This window comes from Aythya ferina, assembly GCF_964211825.1.
Source record: "Aythya ferina genome assembly, chromosome: 1".
Taxonomy (NCBI): domain Eukaryota; kingdom Metazoa; phylum Chordata; class Aves; order Anseriformes; family Anatidae; genus Aythya; species Aythya ferina.
In genome coordinates, this window is record NC_140296.1 from 169861528 (window position 1) to 169880189 (window position 18662).

At 44.4% G+C, this 18662-nt stretch overlaps 1 long non-coding RNA gene across 1 annotated transcript; it reads right to left on the minus strand.

The window, feature by feature from the left end:
• Positions 1-2892: 2892 nt before the first annotated feature.
• LOC311420905 lies at positions 2893-6518 on the minus strand. The gene is made up of 5 exons (XR_014684612.1): positions 6263-6518; positions 5745-6082; positions 5077-5183; positions 3774-3915; positions 2893-3461 (listed from the first exon to the last, which is right to left on the minus strand). It is a non-coding gene; the product is annotated as an uncharacterized lncRNA (long non-coding RNA).
• Between the last annotated feature and the right edge of the window lie 12144 nt (positions 6519-18662).

Sequence of the window (18662 nt, forward strand, 5' to 3'; positions counted from 1 at the left end):
GGGAGAGCAGGGCTGAGCAGTGGCATTGGCTTTCCCATGGGCACCGAGGTGCTCTCACATTCCCCTGCCCCACCTGTGGACAGGGAGCTGCTGCCTGTCCCCAAAACCCAGGGTCCCCGTGGGCTGTCCCAGGGAAAAGAGCTTGGGAGAGGTTGCCCATGCCAGCTCTGCAGCAGCCCCCAGGGTGTGCGGTGGAGCAGCCAGCGCTTCTGTTTCAGTTCTTCTGACAGCTCATAAAACTAAGCTGCATATTTAGAGAGAAACGATTCCAACAGAAAATTCCTGACCAGCCCCATCAGAGGCTGCTCTTGGAGTAAAGACAGCCTGGGAACAGAGAAGTAGGACTGGGCATTTCCCTTGCAGCAGTAGGTTTGTCCAACTCTCAGCAGCTTTTTTTAAAGCTCCTATGTTACCACCACTTTCGTGTTCCTACTGCCCATGGCACTGCTGACCAATAAACCGGGAAAATACAATTTCTTTCTTTAGTGTTAGCTAGGAAACACAAATTTCATCCCTATCAATCCTTGATGGCTTGGTAGGAAAGCATATATCTCCTAGCATCCCATCAAGGTTTATTACCTGGAACAAATCTGCAGAGAGGCAGAGCAGAGCACAGATCTGCCTTAATTACTGGTGCACATCTTGTCTCATAAGATCTGGACAGTGATCAGGCCCCTACAGGGAGCACACATTCACTGAGCTGGCCACTATCCTCTCCCTGTTTTGTCATCTTGTGGGTCACAGTTTACAATTCACAAACCGCAGTTAAATAAATACGGGCTTTTTTTTGAGTAAATTATATTCCTGACTAAATCACCCTGCCACTTGGCAGCTCAGTGAATAAAAAGAACAAAAAGTCCTCTTCCAAAAGCATGGAAAGTGGAATAACAACATCCTGCTTTCAGTCTTTGGTTTCCAGCAACATGCTAGTAACAAATCTGGGGAGACACCTCCAGGAGGTGGTGGGGCTGGTAGCTCCGTGCTGCTCCTTGGTGCTGTTGCCAGCTAGGCACTAGGATGCAGAAGCCCTTGGACTCTGGGAGCCAGTCCTGATGTTTGTGAAGGGGATGGTGACCTTCACTCCAACATCTGCACAGCTCGGTCCTCTCCTAACCCCCACTCCCATCCTCACTGGGCCGTGCAGACAGCTCCAGCCAGGAAAGCAGGCAGAGAAGATGTCCATGCTGTGGATGGGGATGGCTCTGCCTGCCAGGGATGCAAGGCCTGCTGTGCCATGCCATGCTGAGGGACATCGTGTGCCCATGGGTGCTGTGGAGGTGGTAGTGTGGACATGTCTGGCACAGCAAGTGCTCGGGCTACTCTCACATGCCATGGAGGCTCCTGGCTTTCTGCTCCACCCCAGCCCACCGCTCTCTGCCAGGATGAGCACAAGTTTCTGGTAAAGCCAGCACAGGCTCCGCTTACCACCCACTGGCACACGGACATGGTGGCAATGTGTGTGTGCAGGGTGAGTCACTGCAGGAATTTCTAGCGGAACTTCTGCGTGGTCAGGGGGATGATGACAGTAACGCAGCCACTGGGGCTTTTCTGCCTGACGCCCTGCTCAGGATTTGCGGGTGGAGGGATGAGCACACACGGCGCTTTCCCCACATCAGCCCCCGTGCCATCCCCCTCCACCCTCCCACGCTCTGGTTCCCCAAGGGGCGACAGCATCATGACATCAGAGCAGTGTTTCCCTGGTCTGGCCCCCTCTGCCATCCCAAATTTACAGGGGATGGAGGCTGTTTCCTGAAATGGCCTGTTCTTTGCACTCTGCAAAGTGGAAGCATATGATCCTCTCCACAGCATCTTCCTTCTGCGGTGAGGAGAGGTGGAGGGATGTGACATTTTGCTCACATCGCTCTGGGTGCCTTTCCATTTTTTAAATACTGCGTGTGCTTCCTCGGCATGTTGGCATTTTCCTATGACTAAGCTGTGACCACACAGGCTCGATGTGCTTTCTGCTCAGCACTTGGGCCTAGGTCAGGAAAGAGGTGCTGAGGCATTTGGTAACAAGTGGGTACAGTGGTGGGAAGGTGTGAGAGAGGGTTCCTGAAGGCTGTGGTGGCTAAACTTGCAGGTACTTTGTATATCCAAAGGAAGGGGGTTAAGGTGAGAAACCTCTGACAGTTCTGCTCCGGGTCCACTCGTATGACTACTACACCGCACTCGATGCTCTATTAGCATAAACCCACATCTTGATTTATGAGCTCCACATCTTCTACTTTCATTCTACACTTTCAGCATGGCATGGTTTTTACACAGTATATTATTCTAAAAGCCCGTGAGCGATCTTTCTTAAAACCAGCTGTTTAGTTTATGCGGGAGCATGCTTCCAGGACACTCTACACATTTCAGTACCCACTTTCGCATGGGGGCAGCTTCTGCTGTGATAAACTGCTGTTTGCTTTGCTGATGCAACCCAATGCAATACCACCTAAGGGACAAATAGGTTTCAGGCTGCAGTATTTGATAAATAAATTGTTAAAAATGTTTTCTGTTAAGGAAACAGTTCTTGCAGGAGCTGGAAGGATGAACACACACTTAAACACAGAGGGTCAGTACATTTCCCCCTGCAGGAGTACATAAGAATGAAAACTAATCCTGATATTGATTTTACTAGTGCTGTGGGGGCTGTTGTCCCCCCAGGTGTCCTTCCCCTCTGGCAAAGCACTGGGGCTGAGGCAGTCACTGAGGCTGGGCGAGGAAGACAGTGGTGTTTCCCCAGCCTCATTATTTTTTTTGTTCTGTATTGTTATGTAAAAGAGTAATGAGCAGCTCTGTCCCTATCCATAGGGATAAACTAGCACTGTTAAAAAAAGTGGACCAGATCAAACTGTATTGTTGTCACCTAGATTAAATTTTATTGGAACAGCATTAAAAATGCTGCCCTGATGCATAAAGGAGGACTAAGGTGATGTAGCTTTCAAACACAAAGGAGAAGCAAACAGAGAAGCCCATGGTGTTATTTATAACAAGTGAAAGAAATTTAAACAAACAAACAAAAAAGAAAACAGCAACATCAGACTAACTAACTAAGTAGATGGCAATTGTACTCAGCAAAAGGCTCTCTACCTGGGTTTGTCTCTGATCCCCCAGAGATAAACAGCTCATCCGTGGAGTAAAACATGGGCAGGTAACAGCCACAGCTGGCAGTCTGGCTCTTCCACCCTTATGGATCAGGGCAGATTCTGCCCTACATGCTGGAGTGAAGTACTTCCAATGCTGTAAATGTCAGGGTGTCTCACGCTTCTTTAGTTCTGGATAAATATACCAGTGGCCATAGGTCAGAAGAGTACAAATGTGTCTATATGAAATTTTAAATAAGGCAATTTAGTAACAAAAGTAATGTTAGTGAAAATGGTTCAAAGTTTTCTGCTGAGACTACATATGTAAGTCATCAAAGACTGCACCATTACACCTTCACTCACATACTCCTGCAGTCTTGAAGTCCCTCTAGGCTGTGAAAGGGAAAAGACAAAAGTCAGAATAAGAAGTCTTTGAAGCCAAATATAATAATTCATATTCAATTTTAACTTGAATTTTGGCCAGAAAGAAGCCATCAGAGTGAGGCGTCTGTAATGGTTTTGCAAACAGTGACTAGATCAAGCACTTTTTAGATCATGAATAAACCATGGCCAATAAATCACTACGAACCTGTTAGATGCATCATGAATCCCTGAGGAAACAGGATTATCTTCAGAGGATAACATTCAGGTTAAGAGAGCACAAGCAAGATTTGTCTTTAGTTTGCTTAGAATTTATTAGGTTACCTCTGTAAATCTTGATAACTTTCCCTGTCCAAATGCGCTTTGCACAAGAATGTATAGAAGAAGAGTAGGCAGTGGAGGTCAGCTCAAGGGTCTGCCTGGCAAATGTCACACCTGTGGAAGTGGCCATCAGCTCAAACCTGCCCTAGAGTGTGGAAACGGGAAAAGCACAGAGTAACCTCACTTAGCCCAGTAACCTCACTTAGCCCTTTTCCTTTTTCCACACCACACATGTTCATAGCCCCCTTCTGTGACTCCTGGTTTTCCAGACTGAAGAGGTTCTGGTGGTTTCCACTGGGACACCCTGCATCCCTGCTTGATGCTTCCAGTCATCCTCCTTTTATTTATTTTATTTATTTTGAAGTGGCATTACCTGAGGTGCACACACACACCGTGGATTAATACACTGACAAATGGTGTGTGCCATTTTGTGCTTTACACTTTTCTTAAGAAACCTTAGCATTCAATTTGACTTTTAACAACTCCTGAGCATTGATAAAAATTTTCAGAGAACTTTCCATAATGATGTCAACACCACTTTCATGAGCAATAGCAGTTAAGAGCAGTTAAGTCCTCTCATCCTGTACATCTTTGTTCGTCCTAAAAATGAATTGCTTGCTGCTGATCAGCTTTTTTTTTTTTTTTTTTTTTTTCTATTGCTTATCAGCGTTTTTGCTTATTACCCTGTTACTCAGCACCACAAAATATTTTTGCAGCTCTCTGAGGTCAGCTTCCAGCTTGAGTATCCTGAGTAATTTTGTGTCATCTGCAACTTTTGCCACCCACTATTCCTTCCCATCTTCCAGACCATTCTGCATTTCATAGACAGTATGAGTCTTGGCAAACATCTATAGGGCCTTGCTACCTTTCCTTTAGCCATCCTTCCTCCTGCCCCCAGCATCTGAGTGGGGCAACATCTGGCTTTGATTTTTCAGGCAGCTTTGGAAATCCTAGCAGCTCTGTTCAAACTGTGCATGGTAAAGACAGCTCAGACACACACCTCTAAACAGGGGGGAGCTTGGGGCCAGCCGGCCCAGCACGCAGCCGGCCCAAGGCCAGGAGAAGCTGACTTTTGCTCCAGCCACCGAGATACAAACGCACACAGACACACGTGCACACTGGTAAATGCAGGGTGCAGAGGCGTTGCTCTGCTTTTGAACAGAGAGCTTGAGCACTGAAAAAATACCGTATTTGAAGTGTTGGGCTGAATGTTGAACCAGCAGCTTTGCCTGAGTCAGCACTGCAGGATCAAGCCTTTTGTGCACAGCTAAGCAGTTTCTTCAGGCTGCAAATCAATTTTGCTCACCTTTCGGCATGAAGCGATGATTTCTATTCCTCGTTCTCAGGGCCAGGGAGGAGATTCAGGCTTTTATATTTTGATTCTTCTTTTTGACTCGGTGCTGAGGAATATTCCTGTAAAAATGAGAACTTAGAGTTTGCGCTAGTAACACCTCTCCTGCTTGCATCTCACTTTGTGAAAAGTAAACTTTCTCTGCAATACGTGGGGAGAAACCTGTCTAAAAAACAGGAAGTGCCCTCAGGCTGCTGCTCCGTGCTTGCTTGTCTCACCAGGTCCTCACGACTGTGAGGCACTGAAGATCAGCTCTATTCTACCTGGCACAAGATTTTGTCTAACAGTCTGTGTCCAACCTATTTCTCAAATCAGTTAAATTGTAAGTGCACATTTCACAATGTTGTTGTCTTTGCATGATGGCAACGGAGGAGCTGCCTGAGTTTCCCCATGTCAGGTGCTGTACAAAAACAGACACGGTTGTGTCCTGCCTCTGAGGTCTGCAGGAGAGGAGATACATGAGAGGGAAAGGTGCAAGGTGGAAGGCTGCCCCCAGAGCGGCCTGAGCCTCGTCCTGGCAGGTGGTGGTTCTTACAATGCAGCATAAAGCAAAGCTGCCCTCATGGATGTCAGCATGCAAAAAGCTGGAGATCTTCTCTTGATTTAATGTGGTGTTAGCATACCTGGTGCGATACATCCTGCCCATGGCCCAGGCAGAGGTCTCCACACAGAGACTGGGGATGAGAACGTTGCTGTTTTCAGGGCTGTAAGAGCTTTGTGGACACGCTTGGTCTCAGCTGGATGGGGAGCAGCCCTCTGTGGGTGTCTTGGGATAAACACAGACAGCCCTTGTGCGCAGGGCTGGAAGACAGGTGGCACTGGGCAGTGGTGATAAACTCCCTGCAGTTTGCCTTCCCTTTTGGTGCATGCACAGATGCTTTCTCTGTAATGATGCTCTTTGGGCCTCATTTGCTGAGCTTCTCAGTGCCTTCACGTCCCCTGACGTCAGCGCTTGGTATCCCTGGCAAACCAAGCCAGACATAAGATTTTTGCTGTCTTACCGGTGATGTTAAATATTCCTTTACTTCAGCACGAGGAAAATTCTACTCCTGTCATCCACCTTTCTGCACCAACCTGCACTGAGCACTGTACCCCAAGACAAGAGCTTGACTGCCTTGGGGGGCACACAGGCAGCTCTTACCCATGTGGGGTGCAGGTCTGCTCCGGTACTGCCTTTTCCTTCAGGGAGAAAACACCATTTCTGGAGGCTTCTGTTCAGGTTTTGCTTCATGCTCCCATTTTGAAAAAGGAGTTAGAAGTGCTGTCTTCAGGCACAGGCAGAGAATAGAAAGCAGGAGCTGAAACACTGACTGAAGATGGGGTTGTACTGATAGGCAACCGAAAGCAGGCCTCTGGACAGATGGTGCCAATTGATTTAACTGCAGCTGCAGGGCCTAACAGGGGAGTAAATGCAGGTGTAAGCCTAATGGGATCCCTGCCCTAGTTAAGTCAACTTCTAATTTAACTTACCAGCAGTAATAATTGGTAATAAATTCCAGCTAAACCAGTGACAGAAAATACAAATTGTTTTATTAGGCTTTGGAAGAAGAAGTGGTAGAGCTGTGAACCTTAAAAATGTGCTTTAAATATATATACCTATATATACACATATATATACACACCTAGAATTAGTTAAATACAGACCATAAACAAATATAGCATAGATTTCATGCATATAATATACAGCAGCCATATGTTGCCATTATCATATTATCAATATGTACTGATACGTAGAGGTGGGTTTTATTTATATTGATTTAAACGTACATAACAGTCTATAAAAAAACACAAGTGAAAGCAACATTGCTATTGCAAAGTACATGGATGAAAAAAGATGAGGAAGCCTCATGGAGAAGAGGGGAAAATGTGTGAAAGGGGAGGAGGGAGGAAAAGCAAATGCTCGGGCCAGCTCCTTGCTCTTCTGCCCCTCTCACAGCTGCCTGTGTTTTGGTGCATCCTTGGAGATCTGAGGCTGATGGGTGTCCTGAGTCCCAGAGGTGCAGTGCCCTGACGGTGAGCTGGGTTTAGTGCAGGTGGTAGAAGGGGATTCAGTGCTGCAGGACCAGGGTTTCCTCCCCTCTTGCTGCAGTCCCAATGCCAGGAGGCCAGGGAGCAGAGAGGTGTGTCCTTGTCTCTCCTGCAACCACCTCCTCCATACAAAGACCTCCCCCAGCATGGTACGGGATCACAAAATCACTCTGTATCACGCAGGGATGTGTCTGCACGAGGGTACAAACTATTTTGTGGCAAACCAGCAAGCTCACCCTGAAAAACATTTGAAATCCTGATTCTTTTATTCACAATTCATCCAAGAGTAAATTTGTTACCCTTGGCTGAAGGTTGTGTGTTGGCAGCTTCCTAAATCTAGCACAGGTTGGCCAGCCACAAGCTCTCTCATTTGCTTGTCTCAAGCCTTTCAGTAGACCCCGCCTCAGAACAGCAACAACAACTTTCTGTAAAGAGCTTTTGCTTTTGGGAGCTGCTGAGCAGTGGGAATTGCTGCAGTAGCCATGAAGCCAGGGAGACCCAGCACTTCTTGGTGCCAAACTCTCAGATTCAAGGAATTGAAAGGATTTTTGCTTTCAGGCAACTTTGCCCTCCTATGCACATGGCTTTTTTTTTTTTTTTTTTTTTTTCTTCTCTCTCTCTCTCTCTCTCTAAGCCTGTGTTCATGCAAGAAAGCTTTCTGAATTACTGAGAAAATCACACAAATAGAGTAAACTGGGTGAAAACACCACCTGCTTGCCGTGTTGTTGGCTTTGGCATTTACATGCTACAGCTGCCAAGCAGTGAGACTTATCAGCCAGGGACTTAGCACAGAGTAAGGGAAAAAAAAAATAATACAAAAAAAATGATTGCTTTGGCTTATGGCACTTCCATAACAGGACTGCAAGTTGTCAGTGAAAAGCAACTGCTGAGAGCAGAGGACGGATCCTGCATGGAGCATGCCAGTCTCCTGCGCACAAACCCCCTGCTTTATGATTTCAGAGCACAGCTGGACTGCTATGGGCTGTCTTGTTGCTTGTTTCTTCCCCAGCCCCTCATAATGACAGGCAACTGTGGTAAAGACTAGGAAAATAATTATCATTATTATTAATGCACAGATTTTGATAGCATCTGAAGTGAATCAAATGGCCACGTGTCCAACCGCACTCATCCTGAGCAAGTGTATTTCAAAGGATGATACATTATCCACAGCATATCGCAGCATCAGCTTTGATCTGCAACCACCACCATTACCACTTAAGAAAGGAATCTATTGAAGAAGATGAAACAGAAACTTCTTCCTGCCTCACTGCAAAGTGTTGTGGGCTGGGAGAAGTATAATGCTCCCTGCTCAGCTGCTGGATACCTGCCTGACAAACTGGGTGTTGGATAAATTGCCCCAGGCCACTGTATCAACAGCAGTACTACCAAAGCCTGGTGTCCAGCTTTCTTCACCCTGGTATCGAACAGAAAGTGAGTGCATTGATCTTGTCTTGTATGGGTCTGATAGGGTTTCTCTTCTCTCCCAAGTCCCCCTGGCTTAAACTGATGGGATCTCATTGGAGCAAGGTGCGGGGCAGAGAAGGGTTGGATGCTTTCCCAGCTCACCACCAAATGCAGCCAGGCTTGCATGAAGAGGTCATCATTTGCTGATGGATACAGATTGGGAGGAAATTAGCTCCTGGCGAAGTAAGGACTGATCAGGATTGAAGAGTCAGAGAGAAATCTCATCAGTAAAATGTACTCAGCTGACGCTCAGGCAATGCAACTTGCCAACGTCACTGATCACAGTGGGGTCTGAAGAGTGGAAAACCAGCACTTAGTCAATAAGTAGTGCTAATGATAAATAATTTATTGTTCTTAATTCCAAAGCAAAATCTTCTCTATCTGTGAAGCAATATCCTGGCACATCATAAGCAACCACAGCATTTTCTCAGTAAACCAGAGGGACTGATCTGGGTTTTCTTATCCCTGTCTTTATCTGTAACTGTTTAGCACATTTTCAGAAACTTCCACTCCTACAATGTGTTGTAGATTTCTATAAGTTCAGCATTTGCCTTGCAGACCACTCAGTTGCCTACTGCCAGCATCTGAGGAAACCACATCCCACAGTCCACCCCTGTGGCTTCTCATACCAGCCAGTTTTAAAGTACACCTTCATGTTTCTGACTGGTTTGTCAGGCGTGTGGCTCTTCTCAAGGCTTTGAGGTGTGCTAGGCGGGGTTTGCAAAAGGATGTCACGCAGAGAATCTTACAAGTACTTGGATGCTGTCTTGCAGTGATTTTGATGGGGTTTCTGTTTCATAAAAATATCCTGTCAGACATGAATGACTTGTCAGGATTTCCTCTGCCACCTTCCAGTGAGACTTGTTCTCTGTAGATGGACAGGCCAAATGATTTCCATCCATAGTGTTCTCTTTTGATGATAAACTGGAACTCTATTTAAAGGAAATTTTTCAGAAAAAATAAATCTTTTCTTTGAACATTGTTGCTTTTCTTTGAAACAGTGATGCTAGAAACCCTCCAGATTTTCAGCAGCTGCTGAAAAACAACTAGTTTGTAAGCATTTTAAGTATAGGGAGTTTTTCATGAAAAGGCAATGTTTCCAATGGAAAATTCTGATGAAAACGACATTCGGTTTATAGCCAAAACCTTCTGCAGAAACTCTCTCTTTCCAGTCCAGCACGATGTGAGTATTCCCCATCCAGGAGCATGCATTAGGAAATGACAGCCAGGGCTCCACAGAGGTACAATCTTTACAAAGGATTATTCAAGGTAAAGTCCTAGTGCAGACCTGATGGTTTGTGTTTTTCCAATGAGTAGCAGTTTCACAAAACAACACTTATGACTTCGACAGACCACCTCACCTTCTCCAAGGCTCTTCTGTAGATGGCTGAATGGAGTTATCCGGGTTATCAGATCACTCCCATCAGGCCAATAGAAGGACTTAATCCCTGGTGCATTCAATAGTCAGGCCTCTCTCCAGGCCTTTTTTTTCCTTTTTTTTTTTTTTTTTTTTTTTTTTTTTTAAATCTTCAGTTAATAACCAATTAACGTGCATAAACAGAAATGAACTTCTGCAAAAATATATTGCGGCATTTTCTTTTACTTCTTTATTATGCATTATTGCAAAGCAAGTTGCATGCATTTTCTCTCAAAAATTAATTTGAGATTAATGTCACATGTTGCTCATATTTAATAACAATGCACTCCTTGCCAGCCAGCTGTGTCCAGCTCAGCAAACTTCCAAATTGCTGCCATAAATTAACGGGATGGTAGAATGTGTTTTACAGCTTACAACATGAAGATATTTCTCTAGGCATTTCTTGGCATGAGTTGTGGTTCTCATGGAAAATCACAATATGTGGAAAATAATGAAGAAATCAGGATTCAATTAATAATGAATTTTTAAAAATGCCACTGCTAATATGCATACGAACAGTATCATTAAGGTCTGGTAGGATCAAAAGGAGACCTGCCTCCCCAGAAATGCTCCCAGCTCTGGGACTGCCAGGGAGTTAATAGTCTATAATATAACCTATTCATGCTCCTAGATTAGTCTGTCAAAGACAATTAATCAAAAGACAAAAAGCTTTTTCTTCTCAAAATAGAAATGTATACACAGTTAATTTGGTGGTGGGTATTACTGAAATCTTGCAGTTTTCTTCATAGATTTTGCTGAAGTAGGACTGGGAGAAAAGGCCTGTCCAGGGAAATCCACAAGGCATGGAAGAAGGAACAAGTCAGAAATATGCTTCTGTTTGCATGAATTTATTTAAGAACACATACTTCCATTCAGTAAAAATTGTGATATTTAGAGGTTGCACTTTTTAATGCACTTTTAGTCCTTTGGAATATGTTTTACAAGTGCATTTCCAATAGACAGGCAGAGCTATATTCTGCCATCCTTCAAACATCTGTAATCTCATTGACTTTAATGGCACTGTATCAGCACCACTGAGGGCAGAGTTGTGCACCGTTCACGGATCTCATCTTTGAAGATAATTGAAAACATCTCTGAATAGAAGGACACGGGATTTTCCATTAGGATTTTTTTTTTTTTTTTAATCATTATGCAAAATATTAATTTATAGTGTGTCGTTGCTTCATGTTATTGCTTCCTTCCTTCCTTTTTTTTTTTTTTTTTTTTTTTTTTTTTCTTTGTAAGCAAATTTATAGGGATTCTTAATAAAGAGGGACCAGAATGGAGCGAATTTCATAGGAAGAAATAACTGAGATCCTTATTCCTTTTGGTGTTGTCTCAGATGGCATTTTCTCATTGCTGCTTTACCTACAATGGACAGAGTTTGATGTCGTTCTTTTTGAAAAGACCACATAAACATTTATGCTACAGTTATTTGAACATATTTACTCCTAATCACACCTGATTCATTGAACTGTAAAAGACCCAAAAAGGTGAGGGGCCAGGCTGTGGATGGGTGCAGCAGGGCTGTGCTCTCCTGGCACATCCTTCCCTGATGCTGAAACTGCTGTCACACCTGCCTCAAGGTCCCCAGTAAGGTGGAAGTGCCCAGTGTGTGGCCTTGAGCTGGAGGTGGTGGCTGCTTCATGTCCCACTGCAACTCCACCCCCTAGCACCAGCGGCACCGCTTCCACCATGTCTTGCCACCATATCATGCTCCTGTAGGGAGGGAAACCTTGAAAACCTGCACTTGTCTTTCTGGTGGTGCAGTGAAAATGGACGTTGAAATGTCAAAAGTGCCCTTGGGCTGAAAATCACAGATCGTGACTCTGTGGCAGAGAAGTAGGGCTATGACTGTTAATGAGGCAAGTGCCAGTTTCTAGAACTGACACACACACAGATAAACTATGTGACTGGAGCATGCTTTTGCTGATTATTTTACATTTAGTTACAGTCTCAGAAGTTTATGCTCTTTGAGGGTTTTCTGGGGGAAGAGAAGACTTTAATAGAGGGTTTAATGCTGCCAAACTTTTAAGTGAACTTTCTCCTTTCCAAAGGTGCTGCATTCCCACTGGCTTAACGTTGTTTTTTCTTTTTCTTTTCTTTTTTTTTTTTTTTTTTGTTGCTGGATCTTTGGAGACAGACAGTCTATCTGCCTCTGAATGCCTCTCACTGCCATGCAAAGCCATTCAGCATGCAGTAAAACCTCCCCCACTGAATCTCTCCCTTGCCTTTTTCACCCAGCAGGGAAGCACAATGAGAGAGACTTGGAGACAATACAAAATTCTAGTCGCAGCCTTTGTTTCTTATTACATTCATCCTTCCCAGAAACGCGAGTGGCAGCTTGCCATGAATTAGGTCTGCTCAATAATTCAGCCCCCTTGTAAGCAGAAGACAGTCGTCAGGGCTGTGATGGATAACAGCCTCGTGTCAGATGTCAATGTTAGGTCTCCCCAGTCTATCACCAGCCTTTGCAGCCATTGATCACATTATTCTACTTACCTGCCTACTGCCACTGGCAAATGATAAAGGGTTTGGCTTGCATTAAACTCTTAATTTGCTGGACTAGACCCTTCCTCAGTGGAGGCTTGCAGAGATACACTGCTTTGCTTGTCTTATTGCCCACAGGCAAGAACTGTAAGGCAACGTAAGTGTGTTGGGTCAAGCTTCCTCACCCTGGCTGGGGAAAGGGAAACTCCCTTGCAAAGGCAAACAGAAATTCAGCCACAGCTGAACAAAGCTCTTGCAGTTTTGATATGGACAAAGCCACTGAATTTCCTGAAAATACCACTGCGTATACAAGGTTCACAATTGTTCTCCAGTGCTCTTCAAGGTCCATATCACTAGTCACAGCATTTACTAAGTCAGGTTTCCTAGATCGGAAAAGTTTTTTTGGACCATGAAGCTACAAGTAACTGGCTTAAATCTTATTTGGGTCTTTGGTATCTTAAACAACCGTACTTTATTATGTGTGGAAGCCTTCCTTTTCATTTGATTTCTTTAGGAAGAGAGAATACAGCAAGCACAGCCTGCAAAGCTAACCAAGGAAGGCACACAGACAAGCACAAGCCCAGACACTTCTAAAATGAGTACAGTGGTGGTGGGATGGCTTTCACCACTGAGGGCCACAGTCATGCAATACCAGACCCCTATCAGTGGTGCCTTCTTCCTGGGTTTGGGAAGACCCCAGTGAGTTTGCTTACAACTTGTTGGCTACAATGGCTTCTTTCTGGCTCACAAGTGTGCTATACCTCATCCTTGAGTGCCTTGAAGATCTCTCGCTGTGGGTTACCTGCCCATAAATCACTGCTGTGTAACTAGTTGATAAAGGGTAGTTTTGTACATCTCCAAAACTGAAGAACAAAAGCTTTTAGTGACTTTTTGGGTTACAAAGACCTGTTCCTGGGACTTAAGTCTGATGAATGCTGTGGAAATTTCTCCATTTTGTGTTTTATGTTAGTCTTTCTTAGGCTTAAAGCTTTCCAGAACAAGAGTTGAACAGAAATCCTAAGAAGACTCATACATTTGGCTATTAGTCAGGCTACCTAGAAATCAGATTTCTAGCTTGCATTTTCTTTGAGCTTTCAGCAATAATTTTAGTTATGTTGATGGTCAAAATGTTGCTGAAATTTGTCATAGAAATAAATGAGTGAAAACAGAGAAAACACTTGGTAAGGCAGTGATTCATTCACTCAATTGGTGAGGTGAATCAAACCCAGCCAGTGCCCAGTCTTGCACATTAAGATAATCTGCATGCTTGTGTTTTTCTCCTTTTAATCAGAAGTATTATTCTGAACCCCAAAACCATTCTAACAAAAGTTTCATCTGTAGATATAGATTTCCATGAAGAGTTTTGGTTTCAATGAAACTGCATTTTCTGGTGAAAAACATTTGATTGAAAAGTTCCCTTTCATCTCTTGTTTTGACATCCTCTTCAAGCACTAGACGTGAATCAGAAAGAAAAAATTAAGCAAGCATTTTATATTATTTTTCATTTAAATAAAGTTAAGAAAAACAGTTGCATGTGACAGTAATTATGTATTTTATAGGTTTAGCATCATTTTGAATGACAAGTCATAGTTTGGTTATTTGAAGTATATATATTATATATATATATATATATATAAAATTTTCTTCACCTGGATGGTTGCTGATCAAAATTCTACTTTGCTTTCCTCCCTCTGAATTTTATATCAATGAAAACAAAACCAAACAGAGAATATTCTGAGAAGTTCTGGGAGAAAATGAAATTGAATGAGATACTGGGGTTGGGGATTTTGTGGGGTGTTTGTGTGTGTCAATGGAGGAGACATTCCTGCACCCTAGGCTGTGTTACTTCATGCAGAGGGTACAAGGGGCAGTGTGATGGGACTCACACAGGTGCGTCATCTTTCTGGACATTTTGGCATGCCACCAGGCACTTGCCTGCCTTGATAGAGTAGAGGGAGGAGAGGCATGTCCCCATGGCTTCCCTCAGGGCCTTCACAGTGCAGGCAGCGAACAGTGCTCACCTCGTGAATGAGTGCCATGGATTATTTCAGCCCAGTATGGGCTGTTGGTGCTGAGGGATCCTCACTTCAACCAGCTACAAGGATTGACCCCACCAACATCACTGGCTTTCAAGCTGCAGCCCACCTATTGCCTATGGAGCTATCGGAAGTGGGTGGCAGCTGTTTCCCCGCGTGTAAACATGACTTGCAATAATTTCTGAAATAGAAAAAAGGGTGTAATGGTGAGGTTCTGTGGTGGCTGGCAAAAAAAACATAAACTTAAGGGTTGTCCACTAATCCCTCACCTTTATAAATGTGCTAAAATGTGTAGCTTGTCTCAAACACTGATTACATTCAAGATCTGATTCACTTTTTATCTTCTCTCTTGTGCTAGAGTTTTATCTAACTTTTAGTCAAAATCTTTCAGGAGTGTTACCATTCAACATATTCCTTATTCAAAAGGGGGTCATAACGTTACTCAGTTGTTTTCTTCTCATCAAAAATTTTTATTGGGACATATTTTTCCTAATATTTCCATGAAACAGCACTCAGTTGTGTGAATCAGTAGGATCAGGAAGAGGGCATCCCAAGAATTATAGCTGTTATCTTCTGGCAATCCCTGGGCATGTCCTTCCATTGTGGTTTCCACTGTAGCTTGGGAAATTCCCCTTTTGGAGAGAAGCTGGGCGCAGATGTTTTCAGAAAATGCTGTCAGCACAACTCCTGCAGAGCTGCAGGAGGGAGGGAGGGAGCTGGGGGAACGTGACAGGGGCCCAGGGCAGTTTTGGTAAAATAGTCACAACATAGAATTGCAATATCAGCAGTGAACCATTGTCAACTACAGGAGAAAAACTTTCCATTTCCTACCAAAGGATGCAACACTTAATGATGTCACTGACATGAACAGCAGTAAAGACAAAATCAGTCTGTTATGCAAAGCTAGTTTGGGACAATCTAAAACAAAACTCACCCATCTGGGTCATCAACAAGGCTCAGAAGTCCATGGACAAGGTTCTTGCATGGATCAAAAGAACAAGAACTCCCCTCTTGAGTGGGAGGATTGCATGGATGGAAGCCCTGAGCTGCAGGCTGAGCATGGCTGTCCCACCACACAAGTATAGGGAGGCGTTGACTGCCACACAGCTGTGTTAGGTTTCAGTTCAGGACTGAAATATTCAGTTCAGTACCTACACTGAAGTGTTTGCATAGAGATGTTGACACATGAGCTCAGAGGGTGATTCAATTGCCTCCACAGAGACTTCTCATGTTGCTTGAGATGCTACAGGGAATATGAGACATCAACAAGGAGTTGGCAGATGCAACACAGGACCTCCCAGTGTAGCACACGAAGGCCTGGAAGGATGCCCTGAAGTCTGGCACTCAGCACCTATCAGCAACCTCACTGTGTCTAAGGGTGTTTAATGTTCCTATACAGTCAACAGAGTCTAGAAAATAATTTAGTTTGCCTGGAAGTAGGCTCTTAATAGAATGGACGGCCCCTGTCTGGATTGACCAGCTCTCCATTACAGGGACTACAGACATCTGGCTTGCAGGCAGGTGCCTAAATGTAGATATTTTAGTCTTCTAGACCTTACCCTATCAAGAAAGGCAAGGAAGCAGAATCTCTGCACACCAGAAGTTCTGTGTCAGATTGAGTCAAGCTGCTGCCAGAAGTGCCCTCCATGCCCTCCCAGCAAGACCAAAAACTACATGAAGTTCCCTAGGACTGCTATTGACTCTGTTGTGTCCCATAGGCAGATTCTTACTGGAGCATTTTAAACTCAAATCAGGCAAATAAATCCAGCATAATTCACTTTTTTTTTTTTTTTTAATTTTATTTTTTTCTTTTCTTTTCTTTTTTTTTTTTTTTTTTTTTTATACACACCCACAAACACTAAATCTGGGTGGCCTTCTTGACCTAGAGCCAGCAGTATTTGCTGAACCAGCCATTTCTGGTGTGCACCAAGCACTGCAAAAGGAGTTTGGTAGAGGTTCATTCTGAGTGGTTGCAGTCCTCCTCCAGCAGGCACAGACCAATCCGAGGGTATTACAAAGGGGCTTTGTACTGCCCTTAATCCGTTGCTGGTGCAGAAAGAGAGCACCTGATGGTCTGCACAACCAGTCTGGGACTGTTTCTGCACCTCACTGCTAGAGGCACATCTTCTTCCAGGTGTGCAAACCAACACAACCAACAGTGCTGTGATTTTTGTGGGAACAGCACTTCTCTTTTCTTTCTTTTCTTCTTTTCTTTTCTTTTCTTTTCTTTTCTTTTCTTTTCTTTTCTTTTCTTTTCTTTTCTTTTCTTTTCTTTTCTTTTCTTTTCTTTTCTTTTCTTTTCTTTTCTTTTCTTTTCTTTTCTTTTCTTTTCTTTTCTTTTCTTCTCTTCTCTTCTCTTCTCTTCTCTTCTCTTCTCTTCTCTTCTCTTCTCTTCTCTTCTCTTCTCTTCTCTTCTCTTCTCTTCTCTTCCCTTCCCTTCCCTTCCCTTCCCTTCCCTTCCCTTCCCTTCCCTTCCCTTCCCTTCCCTTCCCTTCCCTTCCCTTCCCTTCCCTTCCCTTCCCTTCCCTTCCCTTCCCTTCCCTTCCCTTCCCTTCCCTTCCCTTCCCTTCCCTTCCCTTCCCTTCCCTTCCCTTCCCTTCCCTTCCCTTCCCTTCCCTTCCCTTCCCTTCCCTTCCCTTCCCTTCCCTTCCCTTCCCTTCCCTTCCCTTCCCTTCCCTTCCCTTCCCTTCCCTTCCCTTCCCTTCCCTTCCCTTCCCTTCCCTTCCCTTCCCTTCCCTTCCCTTCCCTTCCCTTCCCTTCCCTTCCCTTCCCTTCCCTTCCCTTCCCTTCCCTTCCCTTCCCTTCCCTTCCCTTCCCTTCCCTTCCCTTCCCTTCCCTTCCCTTCCCTTCCCTTCCCTTCCCTTCCCTTCCCTTCCCTTCCCTTCCCTTCCCTTCCCTTCCCTTCCCTTCCCTTCCCTTCCCTTCCCTTCCCTTCCCTTCCCTTCCCTTCCCTTCCCTTCCCTTCCCTTCCCCAAAATGAGCAATTACTGGCAACCAGTATTAAGGTATTCTCAGGACTTCCTCCTCTTAGCCTAGGACCTGTTGACATATCATTGTTTCCCTCCTTGGGAATTAGATTAAGTCCATCTGATATCTTCATTTTTTCTCAGCTGCTTCATGCCTTTTCTCTTCTATCAGCTGCTCGCACCTGGTAGCGGTGCAGTCTGAACGAGCACAGTGTTTTTTACAACAAGTCTCTATTTTGGAAGTAGAAGAGGGGATGCAGTCCAACCAATTCCAGGAAGCACAGGCATGTTTTGAATCTGTGATGGCAAAAAGCTAATACCCTGTGAAGCAATAAAAGGGTATTTTAAAGAAGCTCATCTTGGCTGGACTCTAAGCTGATTTATGAGGGCAGGTGCCAAGTGACTGCATAGCTGTTGGGGCCACTGAAAAGCAAAATTTCAACATTTACTGTTGTCTTCATTTTTTATTATTTTAAACTAGTCTAAGTAGAAGCATTGTGCTAAAGGGGGTTTAAATGGATTTGAGAGTGAGTTCAGGATTCCTGTACGATTCAAAGGCATGCCAAACCAGAAAACCTGCCAATACTCTGAGAGCCAGTGTAAAGTTCAGCAGACAGTGAATATGCTCAGAAAAGGAAAAGAAAAATCCATTGTTAAGTAGCTGTTGCACCTGCTGCAATGATGTCTTTTCCTTACAGTGTTCTTGCACTGTCTGGGCCTGTGAGTTATGTCCATGAAGAGGGGTCATGGTGCCTATTTCTAAACATTTACACAGGGCCATGTGGGCTTCTGTGATTCAGGCACTGAAAACTGGCTGTGCTACATTTCCAAATGATAGCTGAGCTCCTTTTGCCAAGGTGAAAAGGGCTGTGCAAAGAGCAAGGATAACACAACAACTGGCCTTATTTCTGCCACATCCCCTTGCTTATTTATCCTACATGGAGGTTCTTTACTAAGGTTTGTGCTACTATAGCACAGAGCAACCCCAGGCTATGACTGTTGCTTTGCTATAGGTGCTATTTTTGCACTGGACAAAAATATGAACGTCTCACCACAGAGCTTGCAGCCCATGGATGTGTTGATTATAAGACACATCCTCAGCCCTCTCCAGCCAGGCCAGATGTGTGATCCAGGTGCTGA